The sequence below is a fragment of the Delphinapterus leucas genome, chromosome 9, assembly GCF_059928025.1.
Source record: "Delphinapterus leucas isolate spDelLeu-1000000601 "Yukka" chromosome 9, BTC_Dleu_Yukka2, whole genome shotgun sequence".
Taxonomy (NCBI): Eukaryota; Metazoa; Chordata; class Mammalia; order Artiodactyla; family Monodontidae; genus Delphinapterus; species Delphinapterus leucas.
The window spans coordinates 17853780-17875878 of NC_143137.1; the positions used below are offsets into that span (position 1 = coordinate 17853780).

Below are 22099 nucleotides of genomic sequence, written 5' to 3' on the forward strand. Positions count from 1 at the left end.
CACCACAATTCCAGAAAGGAAACTGGCCAAGACACTCTCAAAACTCCTAATGTTTTAAACCAAGATAAATACAACCTAGAATCACTCAGAAGGGACCCTCAAGATCATCTGGTCTGAGATCCCAGACCCAGGTCACCACTGGGGAAGAAGTTATGCATCTGTCCCCTCCTTTTCAGAAATCAGCCTTGTAGGATGACTGGGTATCCCTGGACACAAAACCTTGTCGTCTTAGTGTCCTCACCAGGGTGTTTAGGCCCATGCTGGAACAGCTGGAACATCTTATTTCAAAATAAGAGCAGAACGGAGCTTTTATTTTTGTAATCATAGGGGCTCCTAGCCAGAGTTTAAAAATTGCTTTCTATGCTCACATGACCAGCTGGAAATTCCAATTTGGGGTTAAGCTCGGTTAAGTCAGTAGACAGCTACCTAGTAATATTGCTGAATCCTTCAGGGTTCCTCTTCCCCTCCCTGGCCTTCCCTCAAAGGAGTTCTTCGAACTGCTACATTTTTTCCCCTTTGTAGTTCTTTTAAACTCAAACCCTAGAAAGAGGTGATGTAGGTGATGTGATCTAATAGGAAGGAAGAACAGAAACTCTGGGATCAAGGAGCTCTGCTACAGATTAGTAAATTATTTAACCTCTCTGAGCATCAGGGTCTGATGTGTAAAATGGAAACAATACCTACTTTGCATGGCTGTTGTGGAAATTGGAGATAATGTAAGGTTCTTAGTACAGTACTGGGCACACAGTAATGGTAGCTGTTATTAAAAGCAGAATTTCTGAATATCTTTTCTAGCCTTCATAATAATGCCTTCAAGGCAGAGATAAAATTAATTTTTTGGTACTGGTATAAACTAGTCACGCTGAAACCCGAACACTGGTGAATGAAGTGACACAATATAGAAGAGATAGAAGTATACATTTAAGAATTTTATTTCAAGTTAGAATGCACATAGTTTTTAAAGAGTCAAGAATTCGTCAAAGTTTGTTATAGAAAACAGTAGTCCTGCACTAGCACCTTCTTTTTCTCCAGGGTAAGCACCTCATCTGTTTTACCTGATTCTTTAGGTATTTACCTCTGCTCTGTAAGTAACATGCTGATAATGGTACTTCTTGATTTTTCAGTTTCTGGCATAATCTTTTGACTCTCAACTATAGAAGATGAAGATGTAGCTTTCTTCTTCCTGACCCATGTTCCACAAGTCCTAATTCCCTCTTCCAAATTAGTTATTTTGTTTAAATTGGTACTCAGTGTCTACAATATTATAACTGTGTAAATACCATATATAGTAGCTGAGCCACACAGAAAATGATGATTTCTTTTCCTTTCCTGCATAATTTTTTGTCTTTTTCTGGAGATGATATTCGCCTTAACTTTTTGTTTGTTTGCGTGGTTTTCTGTGTACTTAACACTAACCCAACCCTTAAATCTTCATAATATCTTTTTTCAAGGAATTTGTAGGCATGGTACCTGATCTCTTCCCAAGATAGTCTCCCCTGGAGCCTTCCCAACAAGTCTGGGCTGATAACACAGCTGTCATCCTGGTATTTCATTTCACTACCACCATCCTGGGGTTCTCATTGCCTCTGTCCAATGTTGGATCTCATATTTCCTGTGTCAGAAGCTTTTCTTGATCTATTCTTTTTTTTTTTTTTTTTTTTGCGGTACGCGGGCCTCTCACTGCTGTGGCCTCTCCCGTTGCGGAGCACAGGCTCCAGACGCGCAGGCTCAGCGGCCATGGCTCACGGGCCCAGCCGCTCCGCGGCATGTGGGATCCTCCCGGACCGGAGCACGAACCCGCGTCCCCTGCATCGGCAGGCGGACTCTCAACCACTGCACCACCAGGGAAGCCCTCTTGATATATTCTTTATTCTATTCTTAAATTTGATCAAAGCTAGAAGAGTATAGAATTTTAGGTTAAAAATAATTTGCCTTTATAATTTTGAAAGTCTTGTTCTATTCCATCTAGCTTTCACTAGAAGTTGAGAAGTCTAGAGCCATTCTGCTTTCTAGCTTCCAAAATGGCCTCTTCTCCTAGTCTCATCCTTGTAGCTTTGTCTTAAAATATAAAATTGTTATTTTAGTAGGTTTTTGAGAAGGAGCATGTGTGTCCTCCTCAAAAGGATTAAAAAAAAAAGGATAAATATGTGTCTAAATATGTGTCCAGTTTGCCATTTTTTACTGAAAGTCTAATTTTTTTTTTTAAACCCTTGGAGGGCTCTTTTTAGCTGTCTCTTTCACTGGTTCCCTCTGACAACATAGTGGTCCTCTAGTAGAGTTTGTCGCTCTTATCAAGCTACTAGCCTCCTCTTAATTGCTAACCCCCCAAATCTCTGTTGTTTTTGACAGCACCCTTAGGCTTGAACTTCTCCACATTCTGTTCCAAACAAATCAGTATAGGTAGGGAGAACTTCAGAGCTCTTAGTTCTTATGGAATGCCTCTCCTCCTGGGGCAAACTATCTGAGCCACAGCTGTGGAGCTGGGGGTGGAGGCAGCGATCCACTTCGAGAGCGACACCTCTGCTTTTTGAGTGTGGTGCTGGGTGGGGCGGTAGCCGCTGGTCTTTTTACCCTGCATGGAACCTCCACCCTATGAACAAGCTTGGGCAAAGGTGACTGGGACTCCAGCTTCTTGGCCTGCTGAATCTGGGGAAGAGCCTTTGTCTTGTCCTCCACCCAGCCCTCTGGTTGGGTGGAGGACAGGAGGCTCTGACCTCTTGGTTGTACTTTCCTGGAATTTATCCTCTGAAATAAAGGTAGGGGCATGAGAAATGCTAGCAGCCTGCCTTGCCTGGGGAGATACCATAGCCCTTGACTGGGAGCTGTGGGAGTGCTATTCCTGTGTCCTTGGTCACACACTTGGGAGAGTGGAGTTTCCCTCATGCTGAACTGGGGTGAAGGGAGAAATGGGTTGTGGCTTAAGTGCCACAAACTCTCACTGCTCTTACTGAGATTTGGTAGACTTTCTTGAATAAATGTTTCTTCACTTGTTGTGTGCCCTTAGGACAATTTCTAAAGACTTAATTTTTTTTTAAAAACCAGTTTTGGTATTCTCACTGGGGAGTGGATGGAGGATTTTCTCAGGTTGCAGTTCTAGAACTGGATTTGTGCCTCTTTATTGTTTTTTAAAGGGAAAAGTTTTAACCTCATATAATCTAAGGACATTTAGATAGCAAAGAGTATCATGAACAAATCCGAAATGACAAATTTCAGAAAATTACAAAATAAGAAACAATAACACAATCAGGATATTGCCATAGATATAGTCAAGATACAGAACAGTTCCCTCATGTTTCCCTTTTACTGTCATACCTACTTTCCTCCTTCCTCATCCCCTCCTTAATTCCTGCCAATCAGTCTGTTGTCCAAATTACATAATTTTGTTATTTCGAGAATGTGGTTACCATATGTAACCTTTTGCAATTGGCTTTTTTCACCCAGCGTAACTCTCTGGAGACTCATCCAGGTTGTTTTGTGTATCTGTAGTCCATTCCTCATTATTGCTGAGTAGTAGTTCATGGCATGCATGTACCAGTTTGTTTAATGATTCATCCATTGAAGGACATGCGGATTGTTGCCATTTTATCACTGTTACAAATAGAGCTGCTATAAACATTTGTGTATAGGTTTGTGAACATAAGTCTTCATTCCTCTGGGATTAAGGCTCAGGAGAGCAATTGCCGGGTCATATAGTTGTTATATATTTGGTTTTAAAGAAACTGCCAAGCTATTTTCCAGAGTGACTGTACTATTTTAAATTCCTACCAGCAGTATGTGAGTAACCCAGTTTCTTTGCATCCTCGTCAGCATTTGGTGTTCTCACTATTTTTTATTATAGCCATTCTGATACGTGTGTGGTCATATCTCATTGTGGTTTTCATTGCATTTCCCTAATGGCTAATGATGTGGAACATCTTTTCATGGCTTATGTGCCATCTGTATATTCTGTATGGTGAAATATCAATTCATGTCTTTTGCCCATTTTCTAAATGAACTATTTGTTTTCTTATTGTTGAGTTTTTTTTCCTACTTGTGTGTTTTATGTTATTTTTTTAATTTTTAAATTGAAGTATAGTTGATTTACAGTGTGTTAGTTTCTGGTGCACAGAAAGTGATTCAGTTATACATATATACATATTGTTTTAATATTCTTTTTTATTATGGTTTGTTACAGAATATTGAATATGGTTCCTTGTGCTATACAGTAGGACCTTATTGTTTACTTATTTTATATATAGTAGTTTGTATCTGCTAATCTCAAACTCCTAATTTATCTCTCCCCCACTCCCTTTCCACTTTGGCAACCATAAGTTTGTTTTCTGTGTCTGTGAGTCTAGTTCTCTTTCGTAAATAAGTTCATTTGTATCATTTTAGATTCCACATATAAGTGATATCATATGGTATTTGTCTTACTCTTCCTGACTTCACTTAGTATGATAATCTCTAGATCCATCCATGTTGCTGCAAATGGCATTATTTCATGATTTTTATGGCTGAGTAATATTCCATTGTATATATGTACCACATCTCCTTTATCCATTCATCTATTGATGGACATTGGGTTTCTTCCATGTCTTGGCTGTTTTAAATAGTGTTGCTCTGAATATTGGGGTGCATGTATCTTTTCAAATTAGAGTTTTCTCTGGATATATGCCCAGGAGTGAGATTGCTGGATCATATGGCAACTCAATTTTTAGTTTTTTAAGGAACCTCCATACTGTTTTCCATTGTGGCTGCACCAATTTACATTCCCACCAACAGTGTAGGTGGGTTCCTGTTTTCTCCACACCTTCTCCAGCATTTATTATTTGTAGGCTTTTTTTGTTAGTATGTGTCTCGGTGTGTTCCTCCTTGGGTTTATATTGTATGGGACTCTCTGCGCTTCCTGGACTCGGGTGACTATTTCCTTTCCCGTGTTAGGGAGGTTTTTGACTATAATTTGATCAAATATTTTCTCGGGCCTTTCTCTTTTTATTCTTCTTCTGGGACCCCTATAATTCAAATGTTGGTGCATTTAATGTTGTCCCAGAGGTCTTTGAGGCTGTCCTCATTTCTTTTTGTTCTTTTTTCTTTATTCTGTTCCATGGCAGAGATTTCCACCATTCTGTCTTCTAGGTCATTTATCTGTTCTTCTGCCTCAGTTATTCTGCTATTGCTTCCTTCTAGTCTATTTTTAATTTCAGTTATTATATTGTTCATCTATGTTTTATTATTTGTAGACTTTTAAATGATGGCCATTCTGACTGGTGTGAGGTAATACCTCATTGTGCTTTTGATTTGCATTTCTCTAATAGCATAGTTGAGCATCTTTTCATGTGCCTATTGGCCATCTGTATGTTTTCTTTGGAGAAATGTCTATTAAGGTTTTCTGCACATTTTTTGATTTGGTTGTTTTTTTGATACTGAGCTGTATGAGATGTTTGTATATTTTGGAAATTAAGCCCTTGTTGGTTGCATCATTTGCAAATATTTTCTCCCAGCTTGCATGTTGTCTTTTTGTTCATGGTTTCCTTTGCTGTACAAAAGCTGATAAGTTTAAGTCCCATTGTTCATTTTTGCTTTTATTTCTATTACCTTGGGAGACTGACCTAATAAAACATTGCTACAATTTTATGTCAGAGAATGTTTTGCCTATGTTCTCTTCTAGTAGTTTTATGGTGTCATTGTCTTATATTTAAGTCTTTAAGCCATTTTGAGTTTATTTTTGTGTAGGGTATGAGGGAGTGTTCTAACTTCATTGATTTACATTCGGCTCTCCAGCTTTCCCAGCACCACTTGCTAAAGAGACTGTCTTTTCTCCATTGTATATTTTTGCCTCCTTTGTTGAAGATTAATTGACCCTAGGTGTATAGATTTATTTCTGGGCTCTCTTTTCTATTGATTCATATGTATGTTTTTGTGCCAATACCATACTGTTTTGATAACTGTAGCTTTGTAGTATTGTCTGAAGTCTGGGAAGGCAGTACCTCCAGCTTTGTTCTTTATCCACAGGATTGCTTTGGCAACTCTGGGTCTTTTATGGTTCCATATAAATTTTAGGATTATTTGTCCTAGTTTTGTCAAAAATGTCATGAGTAATTTGATAGATATCACATTAAATCTGTAAATTGCTTTGGGTAGTATGGCCATTTTAACAATATGAATTCTTCCACTCCAAGAGCATGGAATATTTTTCCATTGCTTTGAATCATCTTCAGTTTCCTTTATCTATGTTTTATAGTTCTCAGTGTATAGGTCTTTCACCTTCTTGGTCAGGTTTATTCCTATGTATTTTCTTTTTCTTTTTGATGTGATTCTAAATGGGATTTTTTTTTTTACTTCTGATACTTCATTGTTAGTGTAAAGAAATGCAACCGATTTCTGTATGTTAATCTTGTATCGTGCTACCTTGTTGAATTTGTTTATCAGTTCTAATAGTTTTTGTGTGGAGCCTTTAGGGTTTTCTATATATAGTACCATGTCATCTTGCATATAATGACAATTTTACCTCTTCCTTTCCAATTTGAATATCTTTTATTTCTTGTCTGATTGCTGTGACTAGGACTTCCACTATTATGTTGAATAGAAGTGGTGAGAGTGGGCATCCTTGTCTTGTTTCAGATTTTAGCAGGAAGGCTTTCAGCTTTTCACCGTTGAGTATTATATTGGCATGGGTTTATCATAAATAGCTTTTATTATGTTGAGATATGTTCGCTTTGTACCACTTTGGTGAGAGTTTCTATCATGAATGGATGTTGAGTTTTATCAAATGATTTTTCTGCATCTATTGAGATGATCGTGTGTTTTTTGTCTTTTGTTGATGTCATGTATCACATTGATTGATTTGTATATGTTGAACCCTCCTTGTGACCCTGGGATGAATGTAGCTTGATTATGGTGTATGACATTTTTTATGTGTTGTTGGATGTTTGCTGATATTTCGTTGAGGATTTTTGCATCTATATTCATCAAAGATATTGTCCTATAATGTTCTTTTTCAGTAGTGTCTTTGTCTGGTTTTGGTATCAGGGTGATGGTGGCTTCATAGAATGACTTTGGAACTGTTCCATCCTCTTTGATCTTTTGGAAGAGTTTGAGAAGGATCAGTGTAAGTTCTTCTTTGTACATTTGGTAGAATTCCCCTCTGAAGCCATCTGGTCCTGGACTTTTGGTTTCTTCTTCTTCTTCCTGTTTTTTTTTTTTTGGCCACACTGTGCAGCTTGTGGGATCTTAGTTCCCCAACCAGGGATCAAACTTGGGCCCACATGTCGGAGTGGTAGCACCAAGTTCTAACCACTGGACCACCAGGGAACTCCCATCTATTTCTTCTTGATTCAGTTGTGGTGGGCTGTATGTTTCTATGGACTTGTCCATTTTTTTCTAGGTTGTCCAATTTGTTGGCATACAATTGTTTATAGTATTCATTTATGGTTTCTTTGTATTTCTGTGGTATCAGTTGTTATTTCTCCTCTTTCATTTCTTATTTTGTTTATTTGGGTCCTCTCTCTTTTCTTCTTGGTGAGCATGGCCAGAGGTTTGTCAATTTTGTTTACCTTTTCAAATAACCAACTCTTGGTTTTATTGATTTTTTTTCTTTTTTGTTTCTATTTTATTTATTTCCTCTCTGGTCTTTATTATTCTCTTTCTTCTGCTGACTTTTAGGTTTTGTTTGTTCCTCTTTTTTCTAATTCTTTTAGGTAATAGGATAGGTGTTTATTTGATCATTTTTCCTGATTTTTCTTGTTTTCTGAGGAAGGCCTATATTGCAATGAACTTCCCTCTAAAGACTGCTTTTGCTGCATCCCATAGATTTCGTATGGTTGTGTTTTCATTGTCATTTGTCTCAAGGTATTTTAAAAATTCCTATTTGATTTCATTGTTGACCCATTGTTTTTTTTTGTAGCATGTTGTCTAGTCTCCATGTAATTGTTTCTTTCTCATTTCTTTTTGTGGTTGATTTCTAGTTTCATACCATTGTGGTCAGAAAAGATGCTTGAAATAATTTCTATCCTCTTAAATTTGTTGAGGCTTGTTTTGTATCCTAGTATGTGGTCAGTCCTGGAGAATGTTCCACGTGCACTTGAGAAGAATGTGTATTCTGTGTGTGTGTGTGTGTGTGTGTGTTTTTTTTTGGATGTAATGTCCTGAAAATATCAATTATGTCTAACTGTTCTATTGTATCATTTAGGATCTCTGTTGCCTTATTGGTTTGATGTTTGGAAGATATGTCCATTGATGGCAGTGGGGTATCAAAGTATCCTACTATTATTGTATCCCTGTCAATTTCCTACTTTATGTCTGTTAGTATTTGTTTTATGTATTTAAGTGCTCCTATGTTGGGTGCATGTATGTTAAAGAGTGCAATATCCTCTTCTTGTATTGATCCCTTTATCATTATATAATGTCCTTTATTGCCTTTCTTTATAGCCTTTGTTTTAAAGTCTATTTTGTCTGATATGAGTATTACCCTTGTTTTCTTGTCATTTCCATTTACATGAAATTTCCTCTTCCATCACCTCACTTTAATCTGTGTGTGTCTTTCACCCTAAAGTGAGTCTTTTGTAGGCAGCATATTATAGGTTATGTTTTATTATTCAATCTGCCACTCTGTGTCTTTTGATTGGAGCATTTAGTCTATTGACATTTAAGCTAACTTTTTAAAAAGATTTTCTATTATTTATTTATTTATTTTTGGTGGCATGCGGGATCTTCGTTGAGGCACGTGGGATCTTTCGTTGTGGCACGCAGGCTTCTCTCTAGTTGTGGCGTGCAGGTTTTCTCTCTCTAGTTATGGCGTGCAGGCTCCAGGGTGCGTGGGCTCTGTAGTTGTGGCGTGCGGGTTCGAGAGTGCGTGGGCTCTGTAGTTTGCGGCACACAGGCTCTCTAGTTGAGGCCCAGGAGCTCAGTAGTTGTGGTGTGTGGGCTTAGTTGCCCTGCGGCATGTGGGATCTTAGTTCTCTGACTAGCGATCGAACCCACGTCCCCTGCATTGGAAGGCGGATTCTTTACCACTGGACCACCAGGGAAGTCCCTAAGGTAATTATTGATAGTTATGAATTTACTGCCATTTTAAACCTTGTTTTCCAGTTGATTTTGTATTTCTTCTTTATTCTTTTCTTTTTGTTTTTCCTTTTGGGGTTTGATGATTTTCTTTTATAATATGCTTTTGCTCTATTCTTTTCGGTTTTTGTGAATATATTTTATGTTTTTGATTTGTGGTTACCCTGATTTTCAAGAATGTTAACCCATTACTATATCTACTTGCTTTAGACTGGTAGTCATATAGGCTCAAATACAATCTCAAAAAAAATTTACATTTTCTTACTTCTCTCCCCCACGTTCTATGATTTTGATGTCCTCTTTTACATCTTCATATTGATCCTTTTGCTATTCATTGTAGTTATAATCACTTTCACATATACAAATTAAAAAATTTTTTTTTCTATTTAATCTGTATACTGGCTTATTTAAGTGATTTACTTTCCAGTTGTGTTTATCTCTTTCCTATAGATTCGTCTTTTCTATTTAGAGAAGATCTTTCAATATTTCTTTTAGCATAGGTTTAGTATTATTCTAATTTTTGCCTGTCTGAGAAATTTTTTCCCCCCTTTAGATTTTAAATTTTTCTTTCTTTCTTTCTTTTAACATCTTTATTGGTATAATTGCTTTACAATGTTGTGTTAATTTCTGCTTATAACAAAGTGAATCAGCTACATGTATACATATACCCCCATATCCCCTCCCTCTTGCGTCTCCCTCCCACCCTCCCTATCCCACCCCTCTAGGTGTTTACAAAGCACTGAGCTGATCCCCCTGTGCTATGAGGCTGCTTCCCACTAGCTAGCTGTTTTACATTTGGTATTTATATATGTCAATGCCACACTCTCTCACTTCATCCCAGCTTACCCTTCCCCCTCCCCATGTCAAGTCCATTCTCTATGTCTGTGTCTTTATTCCTGTCCTGCCCCTAGATTCTTCAGAACCTTTTTTTTTTTTTTAGATTCCATATATATGTGTTAGCGTACGGTATTTGTTTTTCTGACTTACTTCACTCTGTATGACAGACTCTAGGTCCATCCACTTCACTACAAATAACTCAATTTCGTTTTTTTTATGGCTGAGTAATATTCCATTGTATTTATGTGCCACATCTTTTTTATCCATTCATCTGTCGATGGACACTTAGGTTGCTTCCATGCCCTGGCTATTGTAAACAGAGCTGCATGAATATTGTGGTACATGACTCTTTGAATTACGGTTTTCTTAGGGTATGTGCCCAGTATTGGGATTGCTATGGTAGTTCTATTTTTAGTTTTATAAGGAACCTCCATACTGTACTCCGTAGTGGCTGTATCAATTTACATTCTCACCAACAGTGCAAGAGGGTTCCCTTTTCTCCACACCCTCTCCAGCACTTATTGTTTGTAGATTTTTTGATGATGGCCATTCTGACCGGTGTGAGGTGATACCTCATTGTAGTTTTGATTTGCAATTCTCTAATGATTAGTGATGTTGAGCATTCTTTCATGGGTTTGTTGGCTATCTGTATATCTTCTTTGGAGAAATGTCTATTTAGGTCTTCTGTCCATTTTTGGATTGGGTTGTTTGCTTTTTTGATATTGAGTGCATGAGCTGCTTGTAAATTTTGGAGATTAATCCTTTGTCAGTTGCTTCATTTGCAAATATTTTCTCCCATTCTGAGGGTTGTCTTTTCATCTTGTTTATGTTTTCCTTTGCTGTGCAAAAGCTTTTATGTTTCATTAGGTCCCATTTGTTTGTTTTTATTTCCATTTCTCTAGGAGGTGGGTCAAAAAGGATCTTGCTGTGATTTATGTTATAGAGTGTTCTGCCTATGTTTTCCTCTAAGAGTTTTATATTGTCTGGCCTTACATTTAGGTCTTTAATCCATTTGGAGTTTATTTTTGTGTATGGTGTTAGGGAGTGTTCTAAATTCATTCTTTTACATGTAGCTGTCCAGTGTTCCCAGCACCACTTATTGAGGAGGCTGTCTTTTCTCCATCGTATACTCCTGTCTCTTTTATCAAAGATAAGGTGACCATATATGTGTGAGTTTATCTCTGGGCTTTCTATCCAGTTCCATTAATCTGTATTTCTGTTTCTGTGCCACTACCATACTGTCTTGATTATTTTAGCTTTGGAGTATAGTCTGAAGTCAGGGAGCCTGATTCCTCCAGCTCCGTTTTCAGTTCTCAAGATTGCTTTGGCTATTCGGGGTCTTTTGTGTTTCCATACAAATTGTGCAATTTTTTTGTTCTAGTTCTGTGAAAAATGCCATTGGTAGTTTGATAGGGATTGTATGAATCTGTAGATTGCTTTGGGTAGTAGAGTCATTTTCACAATGTTGATTCTTCCAATCCAAGAACATGGTATATCTCTCCATCTGTTTGTGTCACCTTTAATTTCTTTCATCAGTGTCTTATAGTTTTCTGCATACAGATCTTTTGTCTCCTTAGGTAGGGTTATTTCTAGGTATTTTATTCTTTTTGTTGCAGTGGTAAATATGAGGGTTTCCCTAATTTCTCTTTCAGATATATCATCATTAGTGTATAGGAATGCAAGAGATTTCTGTGCATTAATTTTGTACCCTGCTACTTTACAAAATTCATTGATTAGCTCTAGTAGTTTGCTGGTAGCATCTTTAGGATTCTCTATGTGTAGTATCATGTCATCTGCAAAGAGTGACAGTTTTACTTCTTCTTTTCCGATTTGGATTCCTTTTATTTCTTTTTCTTCTCTGATTGCTGTGGCTAAAACTTCCAAAACTATGTTGAATAATAGTGGTGAGAGTGGGCAACTTTGTCTTGTTCCTGATCTTAGTGGAAATGGTTTCAGTTTTTCACCATTGAGAATGATGTTGGCTGTGGGTTTTTCATGTATGGTCTTTATTATATTGAGGTAAGTTCCCTCTGTGCCTACTTTCTGGAGGGTTTTTATCATAAATAGTTGTTAAATTTTGTCAAAAGATTTTTCTTCATCTGTTGAGATTATCTTATGGTTTTTATCCTTCCATTTGTTGATATGGTGTATCACATTGATTGATTTGCATATATTGAAGAATACTTGCATTCCTGGGATAAACCCCACTTGATCATGGTGTATGATCCTTTAAATGTGCTCTTGGATTCTGTTTGCTAGTATTTTGTGGAGGATTTTTGCATCTATGTTCATCAGTGATATTGGCCTGTAGTTTTCTTTCTTTGTGACATCTTTGTCTGGTTTTCATATCAGGGTGATGGTGGCCTTGTAGAATGAGTTTGGGAGTGTTACTCCCTCTTCTATATTTTGGAAGAGTTTTAGAAGGATAGGTGTTAGCTCTTCTCTAAATGTTTGATAGGATTTGCCTGTGAAGCCATCTGGTCCTGGGCTTTTGTTTGTTAGAAGATTTTTAATCACAGTCTCAATTTCAGTGCTTGTGAATGGTGTGTTTATATTTTCTGTTTCTTCCTGGTTCAGTTTTGGAAGGTGGTGCTTTTCTAAGAATTTGTCCATTTCTTCCAGGTTGTCCATTTTATTGGCATATAGTTGCTTGTAGTAATCTCTCATGATTCTTTGTATTTCTGCAGTGTCAGTTGTTACTTCTCCTTTTTCATTTCTAATTCTGTGATTTGAATCTTCTCCCTTTTTTTCTTGATGAGTCTGGCTAATGGTTTATCAATTTTGTTTATCTTCTGAAAGAACCAGCTTTTAGTTTTATTGATCTTTGCTATCGTTTCCTTCATTTCTTTTTCATTTATTTCTAATCTGATCTTTATAGTTTCTTTCATTCTGCTAACTTTCGGGTTGTTTTTGTTCTTCTTTCTCTCATTGTTTTAGGTGTAAGTTGGTTGTTTTTTTGAGATCTTTCTTGTTTCTTGAGGTAGGAGTGTATTGCTATGAACTTCCCTCTTAGAACTGCTTTTGCTGCATCCCATAGGTTTTGGGTTGTCGTGTTTTCATTGTCATTTGTTTCTAGGTATTTTTTGATTTCCTCTTGGATTTCTTCAGTGATCTCTTGGTTAGTTAGTAGCGTATTTTTTAGCCTCCATGTGTTTGTATTTTTTAGTTTTTTTCCTATAATTGATATCTAGTCTCATAGCATTGTGGTCAGAAAGGATACATGATACTATTTCAGTTTTCTTAAATTTACCAAGGCTTGATTTGTGACCCAAGATATGACCTGTCCCGGAGAATGTTCCATCAGCACTTGAGAAGAATGTGTATTCTGTTGTTTTTGGATGGAATGTCTTTTATATATCAGTTAAGTCCATCTTGTTTAATATGTCATTTAAAGCTTGTGTTTCCTTATTTATTTTCATTTTCATTTATTTCAATGCTCTGTCCATTGGTGAAAGTGGGGTGTTAAAGTCCCCTACTATGATGGTGTTACTGTCAATTTCCCCTTTTATGGTTGTTAGCATTTGCCATATGTATTGAGGTGCTCCTATGTTGGTTGCATAAATATTTACAGTTGTTATATCTTCTTGTTGTATTGATCCCTTGATCATTATGTAGTGTCCTTCTTTGTCTCTTGTAATAGTCTTTGTTGTAAAGTCAAATTTGTCTATGAGAATTGCTACTCCAGCTTTCTTTTGATTTCCATTTGCATGGAATATCTTTTTCCATCCCCTCACTTTCAGTCTGTATGTGTCCCTAGGTCTGAGGTCGGTCTCTTGTAGGCAGCATATATACGGGTCTTGTTTTTGTATCCATTCAGCCAGTCTATGTCTTTTGGTTGGAGCATTTAATCCATTTGTATTTAATTACAATTATTGATAATTATTGATTACCAATCAATTGGTAATATAATTAATTAATAATTAGTATAATTACCAATTATATTAATTGTAATTAACATAATCACCAATATAATTATTGGTAATTATTGATATGTATATTTCTATTCCCATTTTCTTAATTGTTTTGGGTTTGTTTTTGTAGGTCTTTTCCTTCTCTTGTGTTTCCTGCCTAGAGAAGTTCCTTTAGCATTTGTTGTAAAGCTGGTTTGGTGGTGCTGAATTCTCTTAGCTTTTGCTTGTCTGTAAAGGTTTTAATTTCTCCATCGAATCTGAATGAGATCCTTGCTGGGTAGAGTAATCTTGGGTGTAGGTTTTTCCCTTTCATCACTTTAAATATGTCCTGCTAGTCCCTTCTGTCTTGCAGAGTGTCTGCTGAAAGATCAGTTGTTAACCTTATGGGGATTCCCTTTTATGTTATTTGTTGCTTTTCACTTGCTGCTTTTAATATTTTTTTTTGTATTTAATTTTTGATAGTTTGATTAATATGTGTCTTGGCGTGTTTCTCTTTGGATTTATTCTGTATGGGACTCTCTGCACTTCCTGGACTTGATTGACTGTTTCCTTTCCCATATTAGGGGAGTTTTCCACTGTAATCTCTTCAAATATTTTTTGAGCCCCGTTTTTTTCTCTTCTTCTTCTGGGACCCCTATAATTTATTTATTTATTTATTTAATTTTTAAAAAAAAATTTATGGCTGTGTTGGGTCTTCGTTTCTGTGCGAGGGCTTTCTCTAGTTGCGGCAAGCGGGGGCCAATCTTCATCGCGGTGCACGGGCCTCTCACTATCGCGGCCTCTCTTGTTGTGGAGCAAGGCTCCAGACGCGCAGCCTCAGTAACTGTGGCTTACGGGCCCAGTTGCTCCGTGGCATGTGGGATCGTCCCAGACCAGGGCTCGAAGCCGTGTTCCCTGCATTGGCAGGCAGATTCTCAACCACTGCGCCACCAGGGAAGCCCCGTCCTATAATTTAAATGTTGGTGTTTTTAATGTTGTCCCAGAGGTCTGTGAGACTGTCCTCAATTCTTTTCATTCTTTTTTCTTTGTTCTCTTCTGTGGTAGTTATTTCTACTATTTTATCTTCTAGGTCACTTATCCATTCTTCTGCCTCAGTTATTCTGATATTGATTCCTTCTAGAGAATTTTTAATTTCATTTATTGTGTTGTTCATCATTGTTTGTTTGCTCTTTAGTTCTTCTAGGTCCTTGTTAAACATTTCTTGTAGTTTCTCCATTCTATTTCCAAGACTTTTGATCATCTTTACTATCTTTATTCTGAATTCTTTTTTAGGTAGACTGCCTATTTCCTCTTCATTTGTTTGGTCTGGTGGGTTTTTGCCTTGCTCCTTCATCTGCTGTGTGTTTCTCTGTCTTCTCATTTTGCTTAACTTACTGTGTTTGGGGACTCCTCTTTGCAGGCTGCAGGTTCGTAGTTCCCATTGTTTTTGGTTCTGCCCCCAGTGGGTAAGGTTGGTTCAGTGGCTTGTGTAGGTTTTCTGGTGGAGGGGACTGGTGCCTGCGTTCTGGTGGATTAGTCTGGATCTTGTCTTTCTGGTGGACAGGTCCGCATCCAGTGGTGTGTTTTGGGGTGTCTGTGACCTTAGTATGATTTTAGGCAGCCTCTCTGCTAATGCGTGGGGTTGTGTTCCTGTCTTGCTAGTTGTTTGGCATGGGTTGTCCAGCACCGTAGCTGGCTGGTCGTTGAGTGTAGCTGGGTCTTAGTGTTGAGATGGATATCTCTGGGAGAGTTTTCGCCGTTTGATATTACGTGGATCTGGGATGTCTGTGGTGGACCAATGCCCTGAACTCGGTTCCCTCACCTCAGAGGCACAGGCCTGATGCCTGGCCGGAGCACCAAGACCCTGTCATCCACACGGCTCAGAATAAAAGGGAGAAAGAAAGAAAGAGAGGGAGAGGGAGAGGGGGGAAAAATAAAATAATTAAAATAACAAATAAAAAAATAGTTATTAAAAATAAGAAAAATTAAAATGTAATTAAAAAAAAGAAAGAAGAGAGCAACCAAACCAAAAAACAAATCCACCAATGATAACAAGTGCTAAAAACTATACCAAAAAAAAAAAGGAGCAAAAAACCGCACAGACGGAACCCTAGGACAAATGGTAAAAGCAAAGCTATACAGACAAAAGCACACAAAGAAGCATACACATACACAGTCACAAAAGGAGAAAAAGGAAAAAAAAAATACCATTGCGCCCAAAGTCTACCGCCTGAATTTTGGGATGATTCGTTGTCTATTCAGGTATTCCACAGATGCAGGTACATCAGGTTGATTGTGGAGATTTTATCCGCTGCTGGGAGAGGTTTCCCTTTCTCTTTGTTCGCACAGCTCCTGGGGCTCAGCTTTGGATTTGGCCCCGCCTCGGTGTGTAGGTCGCCTGAGGGCGTCTGTTCCTGCTCAGACAGGACGGGGTTAAACGAGCAGCTGCTTCCGGGTCTTTGGCTCACTCAGGTGCGGGGGAGGGAAGGGTATGGAGTGCCGGGCAAGCCTGCAGTGGCAGAGGCCAGCATGTTGTTGTAACAGCCTGAGGCGTGCCATGTGTTCTCCCGGGGAAGTTGTCCCTGGATCATGGGACCCTGGCAGTGGCGGGCTGCACAGGCTCCCGGGTGGAGAGGTGTGGAGAGTGACCTGTGTTTGCACACAGGCTTCTTGGTGGCTGCAGCAGCAGCGTTAGCATCTCATCCCCGTCTCTGGGGTCCGCGCTGATAGCCGTGGCTCGCGCCCATCTCTGGAGCTCCTCTAGGCAGTGCTCTGAATCCCCTCTCCTCGTGCACCCTGAAACAATGGTCTTTTGCCTCTTAGGCAAGTCCAGACTTTTTCCCGGACTCCCTCCTGGCTAGCCGTGGTGCACTAGCCCCCTTCAGGCTGTGTTCACGCAGCCAACCCCAGTCCTCTCCCTGCGATCCGACCCAAGCCCGAGCCTCAGCTCCCAGCCCCACCCGCCCTGGCAGGTGAGCAGACAAGCCTCTCAGGCTCGTGAGTGCTGGTCGGCACCCATCTTCTGTGCAGGAATCTGCTTTGCCCTCTGCACCCCTGTTGCTGTGCTCTCCTCCACGGCTCCGAAGCTTCCCCCCTCCGCCACCCGCAGGCTCTGCCCGTGAAGGGGCTTCCTAGTGTGTGGAAATCTTTCCTCCTTCACAGTTCCTTCCCAGAGGTGCAGGTCCCATCCCTATTCTTTTGTCTGTTTTTTTTTTTGCCCTACCCAGGTACGTGGGGAGTTTCTTGCCTTTTGGGAAGTCTGAGGTCTGTTGTCAGCGTTCAGTAGGTGTTCTGTGGAGTTGATCCACATGTAGATGTATTTTTGATGTATTTGTGGGGAGGAAGGTGATCTCCATGTCTTACTCCTCCACCATCTTGAAGGTCCTCCTGTCTAAGAAATTCCTGATCCCTTCTATTCTAAATTATAATCTTGCTGGGTAGAGTATCCTAGGTTATAGGGTTTTCCCTTTCAGGACTTCGAATATATCCTGCCACTGCCTTCTGGCCCACAGAGTATCTGCAGAGAAATCAGCTGATAGCCTTACGGGAGATTCCTTGTAACTGACTCTTTTTATCTTGCTGTCTTTAGAATCTTTTCTTTATCTTTTAACTTTTGCCATTTTAATTATGCTATGTCTTGGTGTGGGTCTGTTTGTGTTCATCTTGTTTGGGACCCTCTGTGCTTCCTGTACCTGGATATCTGTTTCCTTCTCTAGATTTCAGGAAGGTTCAGCCATAATTTTTTTCACATACATTTTTGATCCCCTTTCCTCTTTCTTCTCCTTTTGGCATCCCTATTATGCATATATTGGAACACTTTATATTATCCCATGGGTCTCGTATACTGCTTTTTTTAAATTTGTCTTTCTGTCTGCTGTTTTGATTGAGTGATTTCCATTATTCTATCTTGCAGATCAATTATTCCTTCTTCTGCATTATTCAGTTTGCTATTTTATTGCCTTTAACTCAGCTTTTGTCTTGGCAAATGCATTTTCTAATTTTACTTGGTTTCTCTTTATAGTTTCTAGTTCCTTTTTACAGTAATCTGCATTTCTATCAATAGCCTTTCTTAATTCCTTCAGTATTTTTATTATCTCCTTTTTGAACTCAGAGTCTAATAGACTAGATAGATCTATTTCATTGTTCTTTCAGGGTAAATTCTCTTGATATTTTAATTGGGAGTGGTTCCTCTGCTTCTTCATTTTACTTATAGTCCTCTGACTCCGTGAGTTTAGAAGAAGCAAATATCTATTGTGGTCTTGAATGGCTGTTTTTATGTGGGAGCATCCTGTGTAGCTTGCATGAGTCTAATATTTTAGGTTTGAGGGCTGTTTTTTAATTTTTTCCAATATTATAGCTTGTTTTTTTTCCTCTTAACAGGGTCTTTCAAAGGGCAAACGCTGTTATTTTGATAAATTCCAACTTATCAAGTTTTCTTTTATGGATCATGCTTTTTGTCCAGCTCTAGATTCTGAAGATTTTCTTTCTTACTAAAAGTTTTATAGGTTCATGTTGTGCAGTTAAGTCCATGATCTATTTTGAGTTATTTTTTTGTTTAAGGTATGAGTTTAGGTCAAGGTTCATTTTTTTGGCCTGTGGATGTTTAATTGCTGCAGCAAGATTGGTTAAACAGGCTTTTTCTGCTCCATTGAGTTGCTTTTGCTTTTTTGTCAAAACTAGTCAAGGATATTTGCATAGGGTCTATTTCTTGGTTCTTTATTTGGTTCCATTGATGTGTATGTCTGTTCCTCTTCCCATACTATATTCTCTTAATTATTGTAGCTATATTAAAGGTCTTTAAATCAGATAGACTGATTCTTTCTATGTTATCTTTCTTTTTCAAAATTGTTTTTGCTATTTTAATGCCTTTGTATATATATTTTAGGATAATCTTTTCTATATCTACAAAAAATCTTGGTGGGATTTTGATAGGAATTACATAAAACTTGTATATCAATTTGGGAAGAACTGACATCTTTACTCAGTTGGGTTTTCTAATCCATGAACATGCTGTGTGTGTCATTTTTCTGTTTTGAATTTCATCTCTTTATTATTCCCTTCCTTTTACTTGCTTTGGGTTTATTTTGCTCTTCTTTTTATAGGTTCTTACAGTTGGAGCTTATTGGTTTGAGATTTTTCCTCTTAATGTATGTGTTTAGTTCTATAAATGTCCTTCCCAGCCCTGCTTTAGCTGCATCCCACAAATTTTGATACATTGTCTTCATTTTCATTCGTTTCAGTATGTTTTTATTTCCTTTGAGACTCATGAATTGACTCATGAATTGTTCATAAGCATGTTGTATAATTTTCAACTGTTCATGAGTTTGTTATCTTTGTGCATTGATTTCTAGTTTGATGCCATTGTGGTAAAAAAATATGATTTATATGATTTAAATTCTTTTAAATATGTAGAGGCTTGTTTTACAGCCAGGATATAGTCTATCTTGATATATGCTGCATGCATACTTGAAAATAATGTATATTCATCTATTACTGAGTGGAGTACACTATAAACACAAATTAGATTTTGTTGGTCAGTGGTGTTGAATTCTTTTACATCCTTATTCCATTTCCATCTAGTGATTTGATCATTTGTGGATTTGTCTATTTCTCCTTTCAGTTTCTGCTTCACATATTTTGTAGTTCTATAGTTTTGTGCATACACATATAAGATCACTATGTGTTCTTAGTTGGTTGACCTTTTTATCGTTGTATAATGTCCCTCTCTGTCTCTGGTAATTTTCTTTGCTCTGAAACCCACTTCATCTTATATTAACATAGTCACTCCTGCTTTCATTTATTGTTTTCATGATATATTGTCTTCTATCCTTATACTTTCAGCCTGCCTACACTGTCATATTTGAAATGAGTTTCTTGTGGACTGCATATCACTGGGTAATATTTTTAAATTCACTCTTCTAATCTCTGTCTCTTAATCGTTATATTTAGACCATTTACATTTAATGTAGTTATTGTTATCTTAGGACGTAAGCCTGCCTTTTTGTTTTGTTTCTGTTTGTTCTCAGGTTTTTCTCATTGTTTTCTTTTTCCTGCCTTCCTGTGAATAATGTGAATATTAGGGGGAATTCCATTTTTATTTATCTATAGTGTTTTTGAGTGTATCTTTTTGAATAGGTTTTTGAGTGGTTACTCTAAATATTACATTACATATGGATAACTTATATCTCATGGTGTAATTTTACCAGTTTGAGTGGAGTGTAGATATCTTACCTCCCTTTATCTCCCTTTACCTTCTAATATTTATATTTGTCTTAAATATTTCCTTTACATACATTTAGAACCATATCAATGTTATAATTTTTGCTTCAACCATCAAAATATTTTACAAAACTGAAGAGCAGGAAATCCCATTATATTTACCTGTACATTTGCTCAGTATGTTATTTATTTCCTGATGTTCCTCCTTTAATTATTTTCTATCCGTTGAGAAAAATTCCATTAGCCATTCTTTTAGTGTAGGTCTTTTAGTGAAAAATTCTCTTAGTTTTCCTTCATCTCAGCGTTTCTTGAGTTCTCCTTTATTTTTGCTGGGTGTAGGATTATGGGTTGACAGTTCCTTTCTTTCAATAATTGAAAACATCGTGCCACTTCTTCTAGCCTCCATAGTTTTTAAAAAATATTTATTTATTTATGTACTTGGCTGTGCCAGGTCTTAGTTGTGGCAGGTGGGATCTTTGTTGCCACGTGCAGGATCTTCACTGCAGCATGCAGACTCTTAGTTGCGGCATGTGAACTCTTAGTTGTGGCATGCATGTGGGATCTAGTTCCCTGACCAGGGATTGAACCTGGGCCCCTTGCATTGGGAGCGTGGAGTCTTAACCACTGGACCACCAGGGAAGTTCCATAGCCTCCATAGTTTTTGATGAGACAGATTGTTTTCCCCTATAAATAAGGTGTCATTTTTCTCTGGCTGCTCCGAGAGTTTTTCTTTCTCTTTAGTTTTCAGAAGTTAAATTTTGGTGTATCTGGACTTCCCTGGTGGTGCAGTGGGTACGATCTGCCTGCCAATGCAGGGGACATGGGTTCAGTCCCTGGTCCGGGAAGATCCCATGTGCCGCGGAGCAGCTAAACCCATGCACCACAACTGCTGAGCCTGCGCTTTAGAGCCCATGAGCCACAACTGCTGAGCCCAGGTGCTGCAACTACTGAAGCCCGCATGCCTAGAGCCTGTGCTCTGCAATGAGAAGCCCATGCACAGCAACAAAGAGTAGCCCCCGCTTGCCGCAACTAGAGAAAGCATGTGCGCAGCAACAAAGACCAGCACAGCCAAAAAAAAAATTTTTTTATTTGGTATATCTTGGCATGGATTTCTTTGAGTTTATCCTGTTAGTGGTTTGCTCAGCTTTTTGATCTGTAGGTTTATGTCTCTTGCCAAATTTGGAGTACCTTTGAGTACCTTCTCAGCCTTGCTCTTTTCTTCTCTCTTCCTGGGACTCTGATAATATGAATGTTAGATCTTGTTTTATAGTCCCACAGGTCTCTGAGGCTCTGTTCATTTTATTTCCAGTCTGTTTTCTCTCTGATGTTCAGGTTGGGTTATTTCTGTAGTTCTATCTCTTCCAGTTCATAGATTCTTTCCTCTGTCCCGTCAATTGTGCTGTTGAGTTCAGCCACTGAGCTTTTAATTTCAGTTACTGTATTTCTCCATTCAAAAATTTCCCTTTGGTTATTACCTTCTATTTCTTTCTTTCCTTCTCTGTCTACCCGCCCCCACTTTTTTTTTTCCCCACTGAAGCTTTATATTTTCTTTCATTTGTTTCAAGTGTGTTTGTGTTTGTTGAAGCATTTTTTATCATGACTGTTGTAAAAATCTTTTTCAGAAAATTCTGTCGTCACTGTCATCTCATTGTTTGCATTTACTGATTATTTCTTCTAATCAATTTTAATCTTCCTGGTTCTTGGTATGATGATTTATTTCTGATTAAAACATGGACATTCTCATATTATGTTATGAGACTCTGGATCTTATTTAAACCTTCTGTTTTAGCTGACTTTTTGTAACTCTGCTGTAGCAGGGGTGAGACCTCATTACTGACAGATGGAAGCAGAAGCCCAGATTCCCCACTTGGACTCCACTGACACCAGAGGGGAGGAGCTTCTCATTCCTGCTGGACAGGTGTGGGAGTTTCATTTCCCCACGTAGCCTCCACTGATACTGTGGTAGAGGTGGCCTCATCACTGCTGGGCATTGGTAAAAGTTCTGACTCTCCACTAGATCTACTCTGACACCACCATAGTAGGGAGGGGGAAAGACACCTCATTTTTGTCCAGTGGGTGTGGAAGTCTAGGCTCCCCACATGGTGTCCAATGAC

The 22099-nt window shown here is 38.3% G+C and overlaps 1 protein-coding gene across 1 annotated transcript in view; it reads left to right on the plus strand.

Annotated features, from left to right (window-relative positions):
* The window catches only part of CYREN (cell cycle regulator of NHEJ), a 71221-nt gene that overhangs the window by 19581 nt on the left and 29541 nt on the right, over positions 1 to 22099 (plus strand). The window lies entirely within an intron of this gene.